A 19,497-nucleotide genomic window follows, 5' to 3' on the forward strand; every position below is an offset into this window, starting at 1 on the left:
GGAAGATCCCACACGCTGCGGAGCAACTAAGCCCGTGCGCCACAACTACTGAGCCTGCGCTCTAGAGCCCACGAGCCACAACTACTGAGCCCACGCTCCACAACAAGAGAAGCCACTGCAATGAGAAGAAGCCTGCGCACCACAACGAAGAGTAGCCCCAGCTCTCGGCAACTAGAGAAAGCCCGCATGCATCAGTGAAGACCCAACGCAGCCAAAAATAAATAAATAAATAAATTTATTAAAAAAAAAGAATCAAGGTAGCCAACACGACAGCACCCTTTCCAGGGACCTCTCTTGGCCCCCTGGCCATTCCCACCACTTCACCTCCAATCCTGCCCCAGGGCATTTGGCCTTTGCCCTCCAAAATGGACAAAGACCTTAATTAGGGTGAAGATACAAGGATAGGGGGACTCAGCTTTGTCACCTGTCTGCCTTACCTGCTTCACTTTTTTTTTTCTTTCCTGGTTAAGTTTTCTGCCACCGTTTAATTGCAGAGAACAGCAGCTCGGACAGTAAATGGGCCGCTCCGCCCAGGCCTGCCCTACATGGTTAGGCAATTCCTAGAGATTATGCTTCTTCCTTCCCCCTGCCAGGCTTTCCAGCCCCTCCCAAGGAGCCCCAAGTTAAAGTGAATGCACTCCAGAACGACTGCCAAGGGAGTGACCCAAGCTAACAGTGGTACAAGTAAAGTTGTGACTGACAGAGGGCCAGGTCCTCAGGACAGGAGCCGGAGGGAGGACTCTCCCAGCTGACGAGAGCCAGCAACCACCGCTCCTTGCGGGCCGGGAGGTAACGGCCAAGCCCCAGGCCACACCGCTTCAAGAAAGGGAGGAGCTTTGCTGGGCTGGGAGGGAGGAAGAGAGACGCAAAGCGGCTGCGTGTTACAGGAGAGGTGCACACCGAGTGAGAGCAGAGGGGCAGAATGGCACAGAGAAGCAAGCGTGTTCTAGAGCTGCGCTGGCCAATACGGCAGCCACTAGCCACAAGCGGCAATTTACATTTAAAATAGAAAGACAAATATTGCATGATCTCACTTAAATGTAGAATATTTTGGAAAAAAACACAAAACCACATTTATAGTAACATAGAGTAGAATGGTGGTTACCAGAGGCTGGGATGTGGGGGAAAAGGGGAGACTGAAAAAGAAAGAAAGAGAAAAGAAAATAGAAGGATGGTTGCCAGGGGTTGTGGGGAGGAGGGTGAATAGCGAGTTAGTGTTTAATGAGGACAGAGCTTCAGTTTGCAAGATGAAAAGTGTTCTGGAGATGGATGGTAGTGATGGTTGCACAACAATATGGATGTAGTTAACACCACTGAACTGTACAGTTAAAAATGGTCAAGAAAAAGATTAAAAAGTCAGGCCTCAGCCACACCAGTCACATTTCTAGTGCTCAATAGCGACTTACGGCTAGTGGCTACCATATTGGACCAAGTAGGACATGTCCATCATCGCTGAAAGTTCTATTGAACCACACTGTAGAGAATCCCAGTTCCACCTCCTTTGAGCTGTGTGACCTTGTGTAAGTTACTAACCCTCTCTGAGCCCCCGATTCCTCCTTTATGAAATAAAGCTCATAACATCCACTTACCTCATACGGCTGTTATGGAGCTGGAACTAAAATAATAAATGTAAATCACCTGGTACCACTGTCCAGGCTATAGCAGGAGCTTGATAAATAATAGGTAATACTCTTGCTACTATGATTTTATAAGCAGCCATTGGAGACGTTTTCTAATAGAATGGACAATCTGCATTGGCTAAGATGGACTCCTTTCACTATGTTTTGACTGCAAATTTCGAAGCTTGTGTGAGGGGCTCTGTTTTCAGCAGGACAAGCCAGCAGTGCCATCCTGAAGCAATACCCATTTGCTGGCAGGTCAAAAAATGGGGCATTCTAATCCAGAAGCAGTACTGTAGGAGACTTGTAGTAAGGCTACAATTCTTGAAGTCGGAGAGCCTCATTTTGTGTGGAGATTTTTCCTTTTTCCTTTTAAACCACTAATGTCACAATCCATGGGAAGGGTCCATTACATTAGACTCAAGGCTTCAGTGTTCTTTTTTTTTTTTTTTTTTTTTTTTTTAAAGATTTATTTTTTATTGATTGATTGATTGATTGCTATGTTGGGTCTTCGTTTCTGTGCTAGGGCTTTCTCTAGTTGTGGCAAGCGGGGGCCACTCTTCATCACGGTGCGCGGGCCTCTCACTATCGTGGCCTCTCTTGTTGCGGAGCACAGGCTCCAGACACGCAGGCTCAGCAATTGTGGCTCACGGGCCCAGCCGCTCCGCGGCATGTGGGATCTTCCCAGACCAGGGCTCGAACCCGTGTCCCCTGCATTAGCAGGCAGATTCTCAACCACTGCGCCACCAGGGAAGCCCCAAGGCTTCAGTGTTCTTCATCTAGAAAGATGCCCGAGAGATCTTGTAACCTTCTTGCAAACCTCCCCCCATAAAGAAAGCAAACAAAACACAGCCGAGATATCATCAATAAGTCTACAAATAATAAAAGCTGGAGAGGGTGTGGAGAAAAGGGAACCCTCCTACACTGTTGGTGGGAATGTAAATTGATACAGCCACTATGGAGAACAGTATGGAGGTTCCTCAAAAAACTAAAAATAGAGTTGCCATATGATTCAGTAATCCCACTCCTGGGCATGTACCCAGACAAAACTATAATTTGAAAACATACATGCACCCCTGTGTTCACAGCAGCCCTGTTCCCAATAGCCAGGACATGAAAACTGCCTAAATGTCCATCGACAGATGAATGGATAAAGATGTGTCATGCATACACACACACACACACACGCACGCACATATATATATATAATGGAATACTACTTAGCCATAAAAAAGAATGAAATAATGCCATTTGCAGCAACATGGATGGACCCAGAGATTATCATACTAAGTGAAGTAAGTCAGAGAAAAACAGATATCATAAGATATCACTTATATGTGGAATCTAAAAATATGATACAAAGGAACTTATTTACAAAACAGAAATAGACTCACAGACATGGGAAACAAACTTATGATTACCAAAGGGGAAAGGGGGAGGAGGGATAAATTAGGAGTTTGGGATTAACAGATACATACTACTGTATATAAAACAGATAAACAAGAAGGCCATACTGTATAGCACAGGGAACTATATTCAATATCTTGTAATAATCTATAATGGAAAATAATCTGAAAAAGAATATATATATACAACTGAATCACTTTGCTGTACACCTGAAACTAACACAACATTGTAAATCAACTATCCTTCAATAAAACATACACACACACACACACACAGCCAAGAGCAACTGTACAACCTGGAGACATCCTCTGTGCTGAAGAGCAGTCATGAGGGAGAGAATGGGCTGGGAAAATGGGAACAGTACTTCATATGGGGTTTTATTCTAATTAGGAAATAGGGAGTCACTGAATGCTCTTGAGCTACAGTGACGAAGTTAGAGGGTTGCTTTAGCAAGAGGAAGAGCAGCTGGGGGAGCAAGACAGGAGTGGCGCAGAGGAGTAAGGAGACGGAGGACACTGCCAGGTGAGCCATGCTGAGGCTGTGCTCCCGACAGCGGGGGGCAGGGCTGAGGAGGGGAGGACGGTGGGTCGAGCCTGTGTGAACTGGCCGCAGAGCTGACATGGGGAGCCAGGGATAAAGGGTCCAGGCTGCCAGCGTTGAGGCTGCATGCTCAGACATCATGTCCAAGAGGCCAGTTTTCCCCTTCAAACTCCTCTGGAGGGAATTCCCTGGTGGTCCAGTGGTTAGGACTTTGCGCTTCCACTGCAGGGAGCCCGGGTTCGATCCCTGGTCATGGAACTAAAATCCGGCAAGCCGCGCAGTGCGGCCAAAAAAAAAAAAAAAGAAAGAAAACAACTCCTCTGGAGAAGCATTTCCATTCTTCACATGGACTCTGGACAAAGCCAGATCTGTGGGTAACGGGTCAGAAGAGTCAGGTAAGGGACTGGGAGCAGGACCCTTGCTCAGGTTGGTTTTTCTGGCTTAGAAATCATAACAAAGGCTCCCTTTCCTGATCTCCTCAGGCCTCCTGGGTGAATCCCAGACTCTCTAATGTTCTGAATGAGTAACATTAAAAAAAAAAGGAGGATCCAACATGAGTTGGACAACTTCTGACTTTGTCAAAAAAAGATGTTAAACTACAAATGTCATCATTCATAAAAGAGACTTTAACACTAAGAAAAGTGGGAAAGGCCATTTTAGAATAAAGGGAAGTTCTGTACAATGGAAAAGGTTTAGCTTTAAAAAAGAGACTGAGTACATTTTCACTCTTCTTCCATTTAACTGTGAATGGGTAGAAATTTTGTCCCACATGGGGCGGTAGTTCTCAAGCCTGGTCTGTAGGGATCACTGGTTTATGTGACTTTCCAAAACGGTTCCCTGTGCAGTTTGGGCTGTAAGAACCAGCCTTGATGACCCCAAATCCAACTGCCCAGCTCCTAAGAGCAAAAACAAGGCTTAAGGTTTCTGGCGTGGGTGTGTCTAACATGGAAAGGCCAGGCAGAATCAGTCTCTTCTAGCCTTCTTAAAATGCAAGTGATAAGCCACAAAGGATCCTAGAACAAATATTGATATTTTCACATTCAATAATTTCATATTTAGTCTAGCGGGTTAGTGATTTCTTTTTTTCATAAAAGGAAATTGCAGCCAGAGCTAATTGCTCAATCTGAAATGTATCTGGACATTGTTTAGATGTTGGAAAGGAAACGGTAACATTGCAGAGTTTTAGCAAAGAGGAGGGCATTATTTTAGAAAAAACTGCAAATGTAAATTAATAGAAAATGCAGTCCTGAATGGTTTTCAAAGCTTCGATGTACACAGTCGAAATAGCGCCTCTATTTTGAGCTTTCCTTGACATTTTTCTTATTTTTAAATGCAAAAGGAAATTCATCGGCACAGGCTCAATCCATTCCCATCCATTGATTTGTTGGCCAATCAATGGCCACTGTAATCTGAAAAAAATAACACCAGTTTCTCTGAACCTTTCCAAGTGAGGCTGTGTTCAGCTAAGCTTAATAAAGAGAAAAACAGCAAGGACCATCTGGAAAACACTCTTCCGGAGTCGCGAAAGATAGTGGCAGCCTTTGCCCAACCTGCTATAAATAAGTGTCTCAGGAAAAAAAAAAACACCCGATTTTCAAATCTGTTTCTACTTAATACAGCTGCAATAGAGTTTATTTAGCTTTTCCCTATAGCAGGAAGACTGTTTGCATTTTTATGACAAGGGTCTAAATGTTTTTCACAGCCATTTCCATTGCCATTATTTTGAGGAACAACATACCACTCGGACCTGTCTGTTGGCTTCTGCAGCACACAGTGGTGGCCCCAGTGGGCTCTGCACCATGAAACTGGCCTCCAAAGCCCAGATTTATGATCCTGCTTCCTCTCCCACTGTTGCAGCCATCACCCAAATCCTAGCCTGCAAGGGCTGGGCAATTCAGAATGACCAAGAGTCACGTGCTGCAAATCAATTATTTATCTGCCTGGACCCAGCACTTGGTGGATGTCTGCCAGCTCACTGCCTCTTCCTTCACGCTGACAAGGAAGAGTCAAACTACTCTTCAAGGGAGGCTAGAACTCACCAATGAAGGTCTAACTGCTGGCTTGGCCAACCCCTCCATGCTCACCTTTCCACCTTTCCTCACTGGCTAAGCCTGCAATGGAACCCCTCTACAATCGACACTCGGAACTCCTTCAGACACTCTTTGGAAAAGGTCGGCCTGCCTTGGCTGGCTGCAAAATGAAGTGGCCCCCAGTGATGTCTGCACTGAGCACCTGGCCATACCCCTGAGCACCCGCAAACACCCATCCCCCTCCAAAGGCTGTCAGGGCAGGGTTGGTCCTGGGACACTGTCCTGTGGAAAGAGCAATCCACCTCTCTGTTCTCTCTCTGTCCCCCAAGCGCCCATCCCATTTCCATGGATGGGCAGGGAATGGCTCAACCCCATGACACCTTCCCCGTGAAGGCATGACCACTCCCCCCGTCTAGCCTTTCCAGGGACCACCAGTAAGAAGATGGCCTCATCCCCCGGCAGCATTCCATCTGTTACTGTTGACTGCAGGCATTACCAGGACCGAGCTGGCTGAAGGAGCCCTGCTGCCATTCTCTTTCCCAAGCAGAACTGCTGCAGGGAAATAAATGTGTGTAAGAGGGGGAAAAACCAGGAGGGGTGGTGAGGCCCACCTGAATTGGAATGTCCAATAATTTTGAAAAATGCTCCATCTCCTCACCACTGACTTTCTCTCTCAACAGTACTGGAAAACACAGAAATTAGTGGTGGGTAAAGCGCTGCTACGATCTGAAATGAGTGTATTACAGTGTTATGAGCAGCGTTCTCCCAAGTACACTAAAGGGCTAAATTAATTGGCTCAGGCTTAAGATGCTACAGGAGAAATGACAGTGGGGAGGGGGTGGGGTAGAGGAAGATGCCTGGTGGCTTTGAAGGCATGTCTGGAATCAGGTGCATATGAAAAAGAAATCAGGGAGAAATAAACCTGTTCTCTTCATGAAGAAACAGAGAAGCTGTTAGTTGTTACAATGTGCCCCCCAATTACCTATGACTTATTTGATCACCTGACTTAAAAAAAAATCTCTGTATAATCTCTTATATAATCTTATAGACCCTGCCACCCACTTTAAAATTAAATCAGGCACATGACCTACTTCCAACTGTTAATTAATCACCCCCATGAACTGTACATATAAGTCAGAGGGGGAAATTGTGTCTTTTATTATTTCAAACTGAAGATTTCCAAAAGCCACAAACTATCTATTAATTCTTGGTCTAGACCAGTGGTTCTCAACCAGGGTCCATTTTGCCCCAGAGGGGACATTTGGCAAGATCTGGAGACATTTTTGGCTGTCACAGCTGGGCTGGGGAGGGGGGCAACACTTCTGGCATCCGGTGGCTGGAGGCCAGGGATGCTGTTAAACAGCCTGCAGGGCACGGCAGCCCCGCAGCAGAGCGACCGGGCCTAAAATGCCGACAGGGCCAAGGTGGAGAGACTGTGCTCTAGATAAAGGCAAATACGCTTGGCCTGCAATATTTGTATCTTTGGCAGTCATCAAAGGAGAAAAATCCCATTTTCCTTGAAATCTAAGGTTGGCTTACATATATGTTTACTAAGGACGTATTTACTCCCTTCCAAATAAATGAAACAGGTTCTCAATCTGAATCTGGGAACATTAAAGAAACACTGTGATGATGGTGGAGCTAGGCAGGGTGCATTTTAAATGCATATTTCATCAGTCTAAATGGATGGAAATTAATATCTCATAAAATAAAATGATTATCTAGTTACGTTCCATACAAAACCAAAATCAATACACTGCATCTTACTTAACCTGCAATTAGTGTTTTAAAAAACTAAACCAAGGAAATGCCATTCTTTCCCATTTCTTGCTAGCTGGGTACACATTTCTGAGCATGAGGCATTAAAAAGCAAACAAGCAGACAAAGCCCCCCTTTTTTTAAGCAAATTTTTCCAGAGCATAAAAAGCTTTCTGAATCATTCTATTTTATTTACTATAGATTCAATCATTCTTTAGTGAACAAAACATGCAGCCCATTCTGTTGGTTATGCCTGCCTGGCTTTCCAAATACCGTCAAAACTGGGATGATGAATCACCTACTTTGTGGCCCCACTGTGTGTGTGTGTGTGTGTGTGTGCGCGTGCACGCGTGTGTGCGTGTGCGTGTGTGCGTGTGTGTGTGTGTGCGTGCGTGCGTGTGTGAGGTGGGTGTGGGAGTCCTTCAGCCAATTATTTCCATAAAGTCTTAAGAGCAGGTGCTGAGATTCTCTAAAATTCCTTTAGTTCTAGAACATTCTGTGTGGCTGTGCGGTGTCCCCAGCATGAGGATGGGCTTCGGGCAGGAAAAAAAGCGTGTTCCTAGAGCTGGCCTAGGGCTTCCAGGCTAAAACCGTGGAGGAAAGAATGGCTGACAGCTATAGCATTTCGACCCTTCCAGGCCACCGTTCCTTTCCCTGAATTATAAGGCCAAAGTGGGCATACACACAAAGGCAAAAATAACAGCAACGACAAAAACGCCCAAGCATACCCAGCCTTGGCTGCCAGTGAGGCCCAATTCCGCTGCTGAGAAAGAACAGTTGCTACAGTGCAGCTGGAGGAGCTTTTCCAGGGAACTGGTAATACCCTGGCTGTTAATGAATTATTTTTCGCCAGAATGTCGGATTCTTCCTGTGCTCCAGTAAACAGTCTGCTTCTGCCATGGGAAACAAAACCAGCTCCTTCCGAGGAGCTCAAGGAGGTCAGCCAAGGGTCCCCTGTGGGGGCAGCCCCCTCAGGAGCCAGAGCCACAGGCGCCTGACCTATAAATCACCGAAGCCCCAAGTTCATTATTCCAGCTCTTGCTGTTTCCTCGGGCCATGCCCAGGGCCCAGAGTAGGGCCCAGGAAGACCACAGTGCCTGCTGTGAGCCCTCCCCCACCCTCCTGAACTGCCCCTTGCTCAGGGCTCCTCATCGGTGGCACCACGTGTGTGTACAACTGGCCTTCCTGGTGTTCATCCTGTCTCTCTCGCAGAAACTGCATTTATTCCCTGGCTCTTGCTTTCATCAAGCTGTCAGGAAATGACTATGTGCGTCCCCCTCTTTTCCTTTCTCTTCTTTAAGACTGGCCCCGGACCCAAATAACCCGCTCGCAGCACAAGGATGTCTACTTGGGACACTATTCTCCAAACACACATCCCCGGGAAGGATATTATTAGAGCAGGTGTCAAGGAAATCAGTCGCTCAGGAGGGAGACAGCTCTCCAGTGGGCAAGGACACTGGCCTGGGGTGGGCTGGGGTGGAGGAAAGGACGGCCAGCCCTGCCCACCCTACCCCTGTCTTGCTCTCTCATCTCCATTCAGTTTCAGGAGCCCACATTCCTCATGGAAGGTGACTGAGCAAACATGCTCATGGGTAGGCTTGATGGGGACCCCCAAAATGGCACCTTAGCTACTGATAATCAAAGTTGCCTGATGCCAGACTGTTGTGGCTCTTGAGTCAGTCCCATGCCTCCCACCTGCCATGGGGATGGAGGGCGTTTATACCCCCCAAAACTTCTGGAGGTGCTATGAGGCTGAAGGCACAGGCTGATAGAGCAGAGCTGCCTAATAGAAATACGTATGTAATTTTAAAGTTTCTAGTGGGCACATTAAAAAGATTAAAAGGAACAGGTGACATTAATTTTAACACTAGCTTATTTAACAAATATATTCAAAATATTATCGTTTTAACATGTAATCAATATAAAAATTATTAATGAGCTATTTTGCATTCTTTCTTTGTACTAAGTCTTAGAAATCCCGTGCGTACGTTATCATCATAGCATACCCTGCTTTGGACTAGCCACCTTTCACCTGCTGAAAAGCCGCATGTGACTAGTGGCTACTATATGGGATGGTGCAGGTATAGAATATTTCGGTCATCATAGAAAGTTCTATTAGACAGTGCTAGGCTGAAAGACCCAAAAAGCTGTGGGAAGAACAGTGATGTGTGAGCAAGATGGGCGATAAGAATTACAGCAGAAAAGGGAACCGCAAGGATTGGGATGTTGTAGGAGCCCAGCCCTACCTCTAAGTGGAGATTAAAATGGGCTCTTACGAAAGGCCCAGGGCCCATGCCGACAAGGTGGGGGGCTGCCCTCACAGAGGTGGCAAGGCCAGTGAGTAGAATCATTACTTAAGGCATCTGCTGCTTGAGCAGCCTGTATCTTAGCTCTTCGGATCTGTTTAAGGCAGGGGCTGGGACAGAAGATCACCAAAGTCACGTATGTTCTTTCAATAACAATTCTGGGTTTGCAATCTAATTTGGTGAAGCAGATACAGAAACATGATCAAATTACGTGCGCCTGTGTCTGCGCGTGCATGTGTGTTCCTATGAGTGTTCTTGGCTGGAGAGAGAAGGAGGGTCATGTGCGAAATCCAGAAGTACTAACGTGGTCACCCAAATCACCTCCTCAGCAGCTGCCATCAGAACACAGGAGAGCGGTAGCCTTGAAAGGCTGATCAGAAATTGCGAGCCACAAAGGAGACGCCTTGAGTCTGGAAAGAATGAAATGATGGGCGTCCGGGCAGCCGGTCAGGTGGGAGGGAGAAGTGGTAATCAGAGGCATTCTCCAAAGACAAGTGCTGCCAAGTCTACAGCAAGGATGTCACCCTGATCCCCAAATCAAGCTTAATTCAGGGTCCCACACAGGCTTTTGTGCACGGGAGAGTGCAATTAGCCATCTTTCCCTTTCCTCAAGAGCCTCATTCTCTGAGGTCCCCCTCACATTCTGATCATGGAGGCAGCAGAGTCAGAAACACCTCATATGTGGATTCAAATCCTGGCTCGCCCAGCGGCCCCAGAATTTCTAGGGGGTTAAAGGCCACCATCTGGTTGGAAGGGGGCTAAAAGACTTGCTTTGATGGTGCAGTTGCAGAGCAAGAACCCACCTTATTTTTATTTAGAGTTTATTTATTTGAGACGGTTGAGTCAGAAATACCTTACCTACCCTCTGGGCCCACCATGGACCTCAGGCTAATTACTTAATCTGTCTCATCCTCAGTTTCCTCGTGTATAAGATGGGAATGTTACTGCTCATCTCACATGGGCTCGTCGGCTTGGAACTACCCAGGGCTAGAGCTGCAGCATGACACCAGGCGCTCCGAGACCCCAACCAAACACAAATCTCTGGATTTCTCCCTGCTGGTCTCCCTTGATAATAACTTACAGCTCCCTCCCACCACCATTCACTCCATCAGTTCCATCATTTAGTCACTCAACTCTCATTCATTAAGCAATGGTGGTTGGGTGTTGGGAATTCCAAGATGAAAAGGCACAGTCTTTCCATCTGAAATGGTTAAGGACTATTTGGGGTCTATCTACTTGGCACATAAGCATGTACCCTGGGTGGCTGGGCTGCCTCACTGGTACCCCCCTCCCCCAGTTAGGTACTATATTCGGTAGGGGCTGAGGACTCCGGTCTCTGGGAGAAATAAATAAGAGACTTGGGGGAAGGGTAGAGGAACATGTTGCCCCTTTAAGTCATAACCACCAAAGTCTGGAATCAGACACTCAACTGGAAATTTCTCTGAGCCTCAGATTCCTTATCTGTAAAATAATGCCTCTGTTACATCATGGTTTCCCACATGTAAAGTGTCTGGCAGACAGAGGGCAACAACAAATGTTAATTTCCTTCTCGACTTATTTCCCTCCACTACCCTCCTTCCCTGAATCTAAGGTTACAGAAGGAGCCAGAGAATAGACACTTGCTATTTTCTTACTGTAGATTCAGAGCACACTGTGTGTGGATGTCTCCACGTACAGAATACCTCCATTCTGGGTCAAATGGTTCTGCGGAGACCAGTCCTATCTAGTTTTCAGGTCATTATAGCTAGGGCTATATTGGTCTTCTGGTGCTATAGCACTTCCAGCAACACCTCGTCACACACCTTCCAGCTTTTTTCTTCCTTTCTTTCTTTCTTTTTTTTTTTTTTCCATTTCAGTGGTCCTGTCTTGGTGGCTCTGCTCTCTGGCTACAAGACTTTTCATTTATTTTACAGTTCTTGACCAAATGCCCATCAACCAAGTTCTCATACTGGCAGCTGGCATCACCTGGAAAGCTGTTTTCTCATTTGTTCCTCAGATGGGCAGATTTTCCTGGGCCAAAACTCACCTCTGGAGGTCTGGGGCTTCTTTGCATGATAAAGGACCTCCCTGGCTGGCTGAATGGTACTATGGGCTGGTGCCAAAGCAGCCAGTACCCCAAGATCCAGTCTGACTTGGCTCGTGGTGCCCGGCCACCTTGTCGATGTCTCTAGTGGGCATCTGTCAGGATGAGGCGGAAGCGCCCACTCACAGGATATTGTGTGTGGGGTGGGGGGTAGGTGGCTTCTCTGGGCTTCCAAGGGGCAGAGAAATTGGGATGCCACCGGGTTTATAGCCTTCCAGCCACCCCGCCTTCAGAAAGTAGCACAGCTCCCTGTGTTCCCCTTTGAGAAGAAAACACCGAGGACAAAACAGTGGGTAGGGGCATAATGCTGCTCGGGTGAGCGGCTGCCACTCACTAGCCTCCCCACTGCCCTCCTCCCATGCTGCCACCCCTCTACTGTAACAAAGGCATATCACAACACATTTTCAAAGTTATCAAAAGTCTCTTGGTCAATCAACAAACGATTCTGATGACGCAAAAGGAGGAAGAGAGACGTCTAGAAAACGGTGGGAGATTCCTTGGGAAAAGCACACAAAACCTTGCCCGATGCATGCAAGGCTAAGAATTGTTTTCTCCCTGCTGGCTGCTTTTCTCTCTGTTCTAAAGAGCAGCTTCCAAGAATCAGCTAAATAAAGGGATCACACTAGAGGATGAGAGATAATGCTAAACCAACAAAAACAAAGACCCAAATGAAACAGAGCCAGCCTGAGAATCCGCGGTTATCAAAACTTTGTTTGGCCGTATCTATTTATCATCGCTGCACACCCGGGCTCTGCGGAATATCATTCTGTTGATGTCACTTATACTCAGCAAAATATTTACACATCCTTAAAAACGCCAGATGAGGGGGGCCGCCCCCGCACCGCCGCGAGCGGCCCCTCAAGCCCCGTCGCCGAGTTCCGGGTAGACCGTGAGGTGGGTTACGACGGTGGGTGGCTCCAGCGGGCCCAGGTGAAAGATGCTGACAGTTCCGGCGACGCGGCCACCCAGGCGCTGCGCCCTGCCCTGCCCACCTCTCCCCTACCTGACTCCGTAAGAAGCAGTCACATCCCCGATACGGCGTCAGCGTCTCCTCCTCCTCCCCCTGCCCTTCTCATTGATTAAGTTCTCAAACCACTGTTAAAGCCGGGTTGCTTTTCCCTGGAAAACTGGGCTGAATTCATTAAGCTTCCCCCATCACAAAAGGAATATTCATAAAAGTTTGGCAGGCAGAGAGGGAAGCTGACTGCGTGCCTTGCGGTGGGTGACAATTCGCTCCTCCACAGCCACCTTCTTCCGTGCCCCATCCCTCTCTGCATCCATCCGTCGTGCCCCAAACCTACTCCAGGGACTTCTGACAGGGAAAAACAAAGCAGCAGCTGTTTGGCAACATTTCTACCCCCTCGCCGGCAACTGTGGTGGGATGCCATTTCCCCACCCAGGCGGAGCTTATCCTGAACAATAGTCGGGCTTTAAACGGCAAACAAGCAAACACACAGAGCATAACCCCAACCCCGAAAAAGCCAACGCGGAGGAAGGCAAGAACTCCCTCCGCAGCACAAGGCACCGCTGAAACGCACGCAAAAATGCAGCGATAAGGCTGCTCGGTGCCTAACATGGCAGAAAGCCCGAGCTGGTGCGGCCACCCCGGGTCTGGGCATTGGGGGGCACGAAGGCTCGCGGGGCGCCGACGCACACTCACCCAGCTCCGGGAGGATGCGGGGCTGGCCAAGCGTCACAAAGACGAGCCCAGTGAGATCTGGCAAAACCCAACTTTCCACCCGGCTCGCCAGGGCCGCCAGATACGTCAACAGAATCCATCTTTCGAAGGGCCTGGAAGGCGCCGCGTTTTCCGGGCCGGGGCAGAGCGGCAGAGCCTAAGGCGGCCCGGTGCGATGCCCGGGCGCGGAGTCCGCCGCGCGTCGCCCTCTGCGCCCGGTGCCAGCGCCGGTGTCGGCCCGAAACCCACTTCGGGGCCCCCGCCCCGCCGCCCGGCGCCGCCTCCCCGGCCGGCCCCGGCCCCGCCGGCCAGTGCGCGGCGCCGGGAGCAGGAGCGGGGCCCGGGGACGCCGCGCGGGTGGCGGCCTCGGCTCGCGTCCCCGCCCCCGCCCGGCCCTCCCCGCTGGCCCCGGCCTCCGGGCGCCGTCCTGCCTCCGGGAGCAGGCCCCTCCCCGGGCGCCGGGCCCCGCCAGACGCGCCCAGCCCGGCGCGCCCCCTGCGTCCCGGTGGCAGGTCCGTGCGGGGAGGGCAGGGGGGGAGTACCCCGGCCCGCACGGGGGCGTCGCGGCCGCTACCTTGCAATCGCGGCCGCCGCCTCCAGGAAGCCAAGGGGTGGTCGCGGGTGCGGGAACTCTCCGGTCTGGCCTCGCCGCCGGCCGCCTGAAGGGGGTGCGCAGCGGTGGGAGCTGCCGTCGCCGCTGTCACCGAGCTGCTGTCGCCGCCGCTGCTGCCGGTCGTGCGTGAGCGTGTGTGCGCCTGTGTCCAGACGAGTGTGTCTGCGTGCGGCGCCCGGCCTTTACTATATACACCGAGGGGTGGGAGGAGGCGGGGAAGGGGAGGGCTTGGGGGAGGTGGCGGAGGAGGGGGAGCAGGAGGGGGGCGAAAGGGTACCCGAGGAGGCGGCGGCGGAGGAGGGACAGGTGATCTCGCCCACGGGGAGGGCGTGGCTGTCGGAGGCGCGGGGTGGCGGGAGGAAGGGGTGCCGGGGCGCGGGGGGCGGGGCCGACGCCGGGGAGAGCCGGCGGAGCGGGGACCCTGCTGCCTCCCGGCGGGCTGGGGACCATTTCAGACCCCAGGATGCAGAGGAGAGAGAACATAGCCCAGGAGGGAGGAAGTGGCTGGTGGATGGAGGCGGCAGAGGTGGTGAGGGCCCAGCGACCACCTCCTGAAATGCCAATTGTGATACAGGTCGGAGATCCTTCTCACAAGGTGTGAGATGATTAAAGACAAAATTAGCCTACAGACATAATCTCATTTCCGCATACTTGCCTGAAAGGTGATTCATCTGTTAATCTAACATTTATTAAGCACCTAGTGTTTGCCAGACACTGGGCTAAGAACTGGCGTTACACAGATGATGACTATGTGGTCGCTAACCAGTAAATAAATCATAGGTGTCAGCAGTAGTATTGATCATTTTAAAACAAAGTAAAAAAACCTAAATCCTATAAATGTTTTAAGAGGGCAAAGGAAGCAACTCCACTGGTTTAATTAATCCCGAAAGGTGAAAAGATTTTTTTTTTCTGGTAATCAAAACAGGATGCAGATATTTGAGAGAGAAGGGCAGAGAAGAAATTACTTGAATCAGAGCTGAGAGCAGTCTGAATCTAGCTGTCCTTTGCATGTTCAAACCTCCTTGAGTTTCAACACTCACATGAGTAGTGGCTATGAGTTCCCTCTTGTAGAATTTGGGGTGGCCACAGGGTACAGTACATAGAGAGCAGTCTGGCAAGTTCATGATTAGTATGGGAACCTGAACTTGTGTTTGAAAGGTTCTACTCTAACCTTGTCGCGTTGCAAGCATAATGTGGTAGAAACCAGGGCCACGTTATACCTTTCGTGGGCCCTTTGCCTTTGTGGACTCTTTCCTCCATAGAAAAAAAAGTAAAAATTACATTTTACGACTGCATTGGTGTGAAGACGAATGAATTAATATTATATATTAAAACAACTTCTTCGACCTAAAAGATCACATTTTCTTCTGATCTTAAAAGAAATGAAAACATTTCCCTGAGGCCCTGAAAAGTATTTTGGGCCTCAGGCACCGTGCCTACTGGTCCTAAGGGAGAAGTCAGCCCTGATGGTACCATTCCTTGATACTGAATTTCCTCTTTTGAAAAAAAAGAGTTGAACTAAGGAGTACCCAGTCGACTTAAGGGCAGAAAGACACACAATGCAAGTTTAAGAATTGATAGAAGTGAATATCAACAAAAAGTACCAGTTCCTACTTGTTTCAGTCAGGCTCTGGGAGCTTTAAATCAGCTCCAAGTCATTAATGATACCTGTGGAAATATTTGTCTGCGAATTCGTCTTCAACCATTTCAGAAACCAAAGACTTCCTCTATAGATCTCAGAACTGAGTCTTTGGGTCAGGTATGTGAGGTCTCGGTTGCCAGGACCTAGCCTGAATACAACTAAAGACACAGCTGGGCAATTATAATCGGGCAAGTTCATGGATGAAAGATCCATAAAGGTTTTGTGTGTGTTGAGGGGGTATGTGTGTATAAGGTAGGGACTGATATCCTGGAAGGCAATTACTAGCCTATTTCTTTTGTTGGCCTCATCACAGCCCTGGGTTAATGTTTGATCCTCACTGGCAGTTGTGATTCATATTTGCTGCCCTTTGAGGTGCTTGTGTTTTCAGGAAGGACTATATTGATTCAGATTAATGCATAATAAACAGGCATCATGGCCCCCATTTCCAGAGAAATGTGCAGTGGCACCCCTCTGTATTTTCACTGTGGCTGCCCTTGCAGAGAGAAGGGGAAAAGAGGAGTCCATAAGGGAGGGTCTGGATTGGGGGGAGGAGATGTTTGGGGACAGAAATAGGACATTAATATGGAAGAACTGCATTCATACAGAAACTGGAGGGAGGAAAGGACATGCCCAAACAGCAGGAAAGAACCAAAAAAATCTTTCAGGGTTGATCAGGGTGATTTTTGAGATCTATAATTCAAATATTTGGTGATTTTAAATAGGGACTCAGGAAAGTTCCCATTTCAGATCTGATTCTTGATCTATATCCTGCTTCTCTAATACAGCATCTATTAATAATCTAGTTTTCACATACTTGCCAGACGAGTGATTCATTCACGTGTCCAATAAACATCTATGAAGCATCTGCTGTATGCCAGTCACTGAGCTAAGGACTGCGGTGACAGAGATGGTCAACATATGTTGCTGACCTCAAGGAGCTCATAGGCCAGTAAATAAACTATTAATAATACAAGGTGACACTATATGTACATGAGGAGTTATACAACAGGCTAGGCGAACCCCGAAGGAGTGGGCCCGTCACTGTGGGGGAAGGCATAGGGAGTGGCATGGAGCAGGGCAGTCAGGAAAGATGGCATAGAGATGGTGATAAGAGCAGAGCAGTGAGAGATGAATGGGAGTTTTTCAAAGTAAGAAAAAGTCATTACAAGTGAACAGCAGGCACCAAAGCTCGGATGCAAAGCACGTTCTGGAGGCTGCAAATACTCTGTGAGGCTGGAGTAGGGGCTGTGGAGAACAGCAGCAAAGAGGGGTGGAGGAAGCTAGGGGTCAGTTGAGGTCCCTGGTCTGTCCTGTAAAGGAGCTTTTTCTTGTAGTCAATGGGGAGCCATTGAAGGACTTTAAGCAAGGGAGTGACCAGGAAAGATTTGGGTTGAGGAGTGATCACTCTGGTGTTGGGTGTGAAGGGCTGAATGGAGGGGGGTGAGATTGGCAGCAGGGAGACCAGGTGAGAGAGACTGTGGCCATGATCGGAGTTTGAGTCAAGGCAGTGCCAGCAGAGATGAAGGATCAGAACTTGAGTCAAGTGATACTCGGGATACAGAATCAACAGGACTTAGTGCTGGAGGAAACAGGAGGAGTTGGAGTAACTCACGCCTGACTTTCTGAATTGGGTGACAGAGTGGGTGAGGGTGTGATCACTGAGATAGAGGTCCTTAGGAAGAGAAGCAGATTTGGGGCTGGAGATGATGAATGCTGTAGGGTTCCCCAGAAGCGGATCCTGAATGTGAAAGTGAAGGAAACACCGGTAGGGGAGTAGAGAAGGGAGAGAGAGGGGCGGCAGCCGATAGGGGGGGATGTTATCAAGGCCAATTTCTACCATGGGCAGCTGGAGCTTAATCCCACAGGCAAACTCTTGGACATGATGAAAAACACTCACTTCAGAATTGTTCCATCAAGAGGTGAGGAAGCTGGTTAAGGGCCCAGGGGGTGCTGAGTTTCTGGCACTTTTGACCTGCCACCCAGCATAGGCAGCGAGTCCTTCTCAGGTACAGGGAGAAGATACTGGCAGCTGGACGTCTGTGGAGCACGTTAAAATGGTAGCATCCCAGGGAGGGGGGTGAAGCACCGTCAGTGTGCGCTCCAGGGAGCTCTGGTTAGGACATCTTGAGTTGGAAGTACTTGTTGGGTAGCCACATAGAGAAGTCCAATAGGCATTTGCAAGAGCAGGTCTGGAGTTCAAAATCTAAGCTGCAGACCTAGATTTGGGAGTTACTGGGCTCTGGGTGTTGGTCGAAGCAGTGGGTGTTGATGAGCTCTGCAGAAGACACATGTGACTTGAGTTGATGGCTGAGCCCATCACCCTGGGCCGTGCCAACATGATTTGATCTGATCTGCATGAACACTGTTAAGGATTTCTGTAGGAGTTCCTGGAAGCCATGAAGTTGCTGATGTCAGTTAATGCTCATGGGTATGAATGTGACTGGGGGAAAGGGTCCACTGCTTAAAAGAAATTCTTAAGGGGTCTATATTTTACTGAAGTTGAATAATGTATTTAAAATTGAAACTCTTTAAAAATTTTTTTCTGGTCAAGAATATTTACTGGATGATTAAGTAATTGAATGAGGCAGGCATTTGAAAACATAGTCACAATGCAAAAGGGACAAATACTGGTAAAAAATGCAAGGGGTAATTAAATCACAGAGGACTGAAATCCAATCCAGGCTCCGGGAAAGAGGATGGAGAGCATTGAGAGAGACAGTCCAGCTGCAATGACATTTTAACCTAAGGAATATACAGAGCCACAGGGTAAGGGAAAGGTTTTGACTATTTTGATAGAACAGAGACTTCTAATGTGGTCGGCATGGGGGCTTCAGTATTCTTCATTCAGAGATGTCATATGAAATTTCTTAGGCCCTGATTTTATCCAAAGACCATAGTAGAGTCCATGTGAAATCTTTGATAATTTTAGCAAAGAGTGAATCAAAGGGTTTGTGAGTGGTCCTTCAGTTAGGCAATCGACAAGCATATCTCAAACAGCTAGTACTTTACAGTAATAAGCTACATGCTACAACACACAGAGTAATGAGGTACCGTCCCTGCCAGGCATTGGAGTCTCTCATAGTCCAGTTGTAGCTCCGTCTAGTCTCAGTCAGGAGGACATTTGATTTCAGAGAATTTGGGTAAATTGTTAAGAGTAAGAAGGAGGGTTATTATAAAGGGCGTTGCTTGTGGCTGTTCCATTCTGCATTCTCCATTCCTCCTTCCTGATAGAAACCTAATGCTGTTCAGGTATCCATCCCTCTCCTATGAAATCATGTACCTTAAATTTGATCCTAACTTTAGGGTGGGGTCTGTTTGATCTGAGGCTAATTGCATCCCTCCTGCTATAACTTGGACCAAACAGATGAGACGAGAGATTTGCTGGAGGCTTTATGGGTAAGTTCTTACCATTCCAGGAGAGAATACTACCCTCTCCCAATGGACGTGAAGACAATGTAACCATAGTTGCAACTGGCAGCAAGAACACGATGCAGGTGACCACATCATTGATCATCTAAACGGGGACACTACTGAGGATGAAAGGGGTTGCTGTTACTAATTATGTCAGGGCAAAAGGCATAAACTGGGTTTTCCCAACAAACCAGGATGGATGGTCACTATGATGCTAGGAGGGAGCTGATGCTCAAGGCAGCACAACAGAAACAGAGAAAGAACCTGGAACTGTGAGGATGTGATTGAACCGCTAGAACAACCAACCACCTCTGGAGCCGCCTGAACTTGCACTTCCTATTACGTAAATCATTACACTGCTTCAAAGCTTCTCCGAGTCAGGTCTCTACTGCTTGCAACTGAAAGCGTCA

The 19,497-nt window shown here is 48.4% G+C and overlaps 1 protein-coding gene across 8 annotated transcripts in view; it reads right to left on the reverse strand.

The window, feature by feature from the left end:
- The window catches only part of RAI2 (retinoic acid induced 2), a 411,537-nt gene that overhangs the window by 47,040 nt on the left and 345,000 nt on the right, over positions 1-19,497 (reverse strand). Inside the window, exon 1 of one of the 8 annotated variants that reach the window (XM_057538164.1) lies at positions 13,996-14,173. The exons of 5 other annotated variants lie outside the window; for them this stretch is intronic. The gene's annotated coding sequence lies outside the window, so the exon portion shown is untranslated. Of the gene's footprint in view, positions 1-13,403; positions 13,766-13,995; positions 14,174-19,497 lie in introns of those variants that run through there. 2 more of the 8 variants (XM_057538166.1, XM_057538160.1) reach the window with 2 other exon arrangements.

This window comes from Balaenoptera acutorostrata, chromosome X (assembly GCF_949987535.1).
Source record: "Balaenoptera acutorostrata chromosome X, mBalAcu1.1, whole genome shotgun sequence".
NCBI lineage: Eukaryota > Metazoa > Chordata > Mammalia > Artiodactyla > Balaenopteridae > Balaenoptera > Balaenoptera acutorostrata.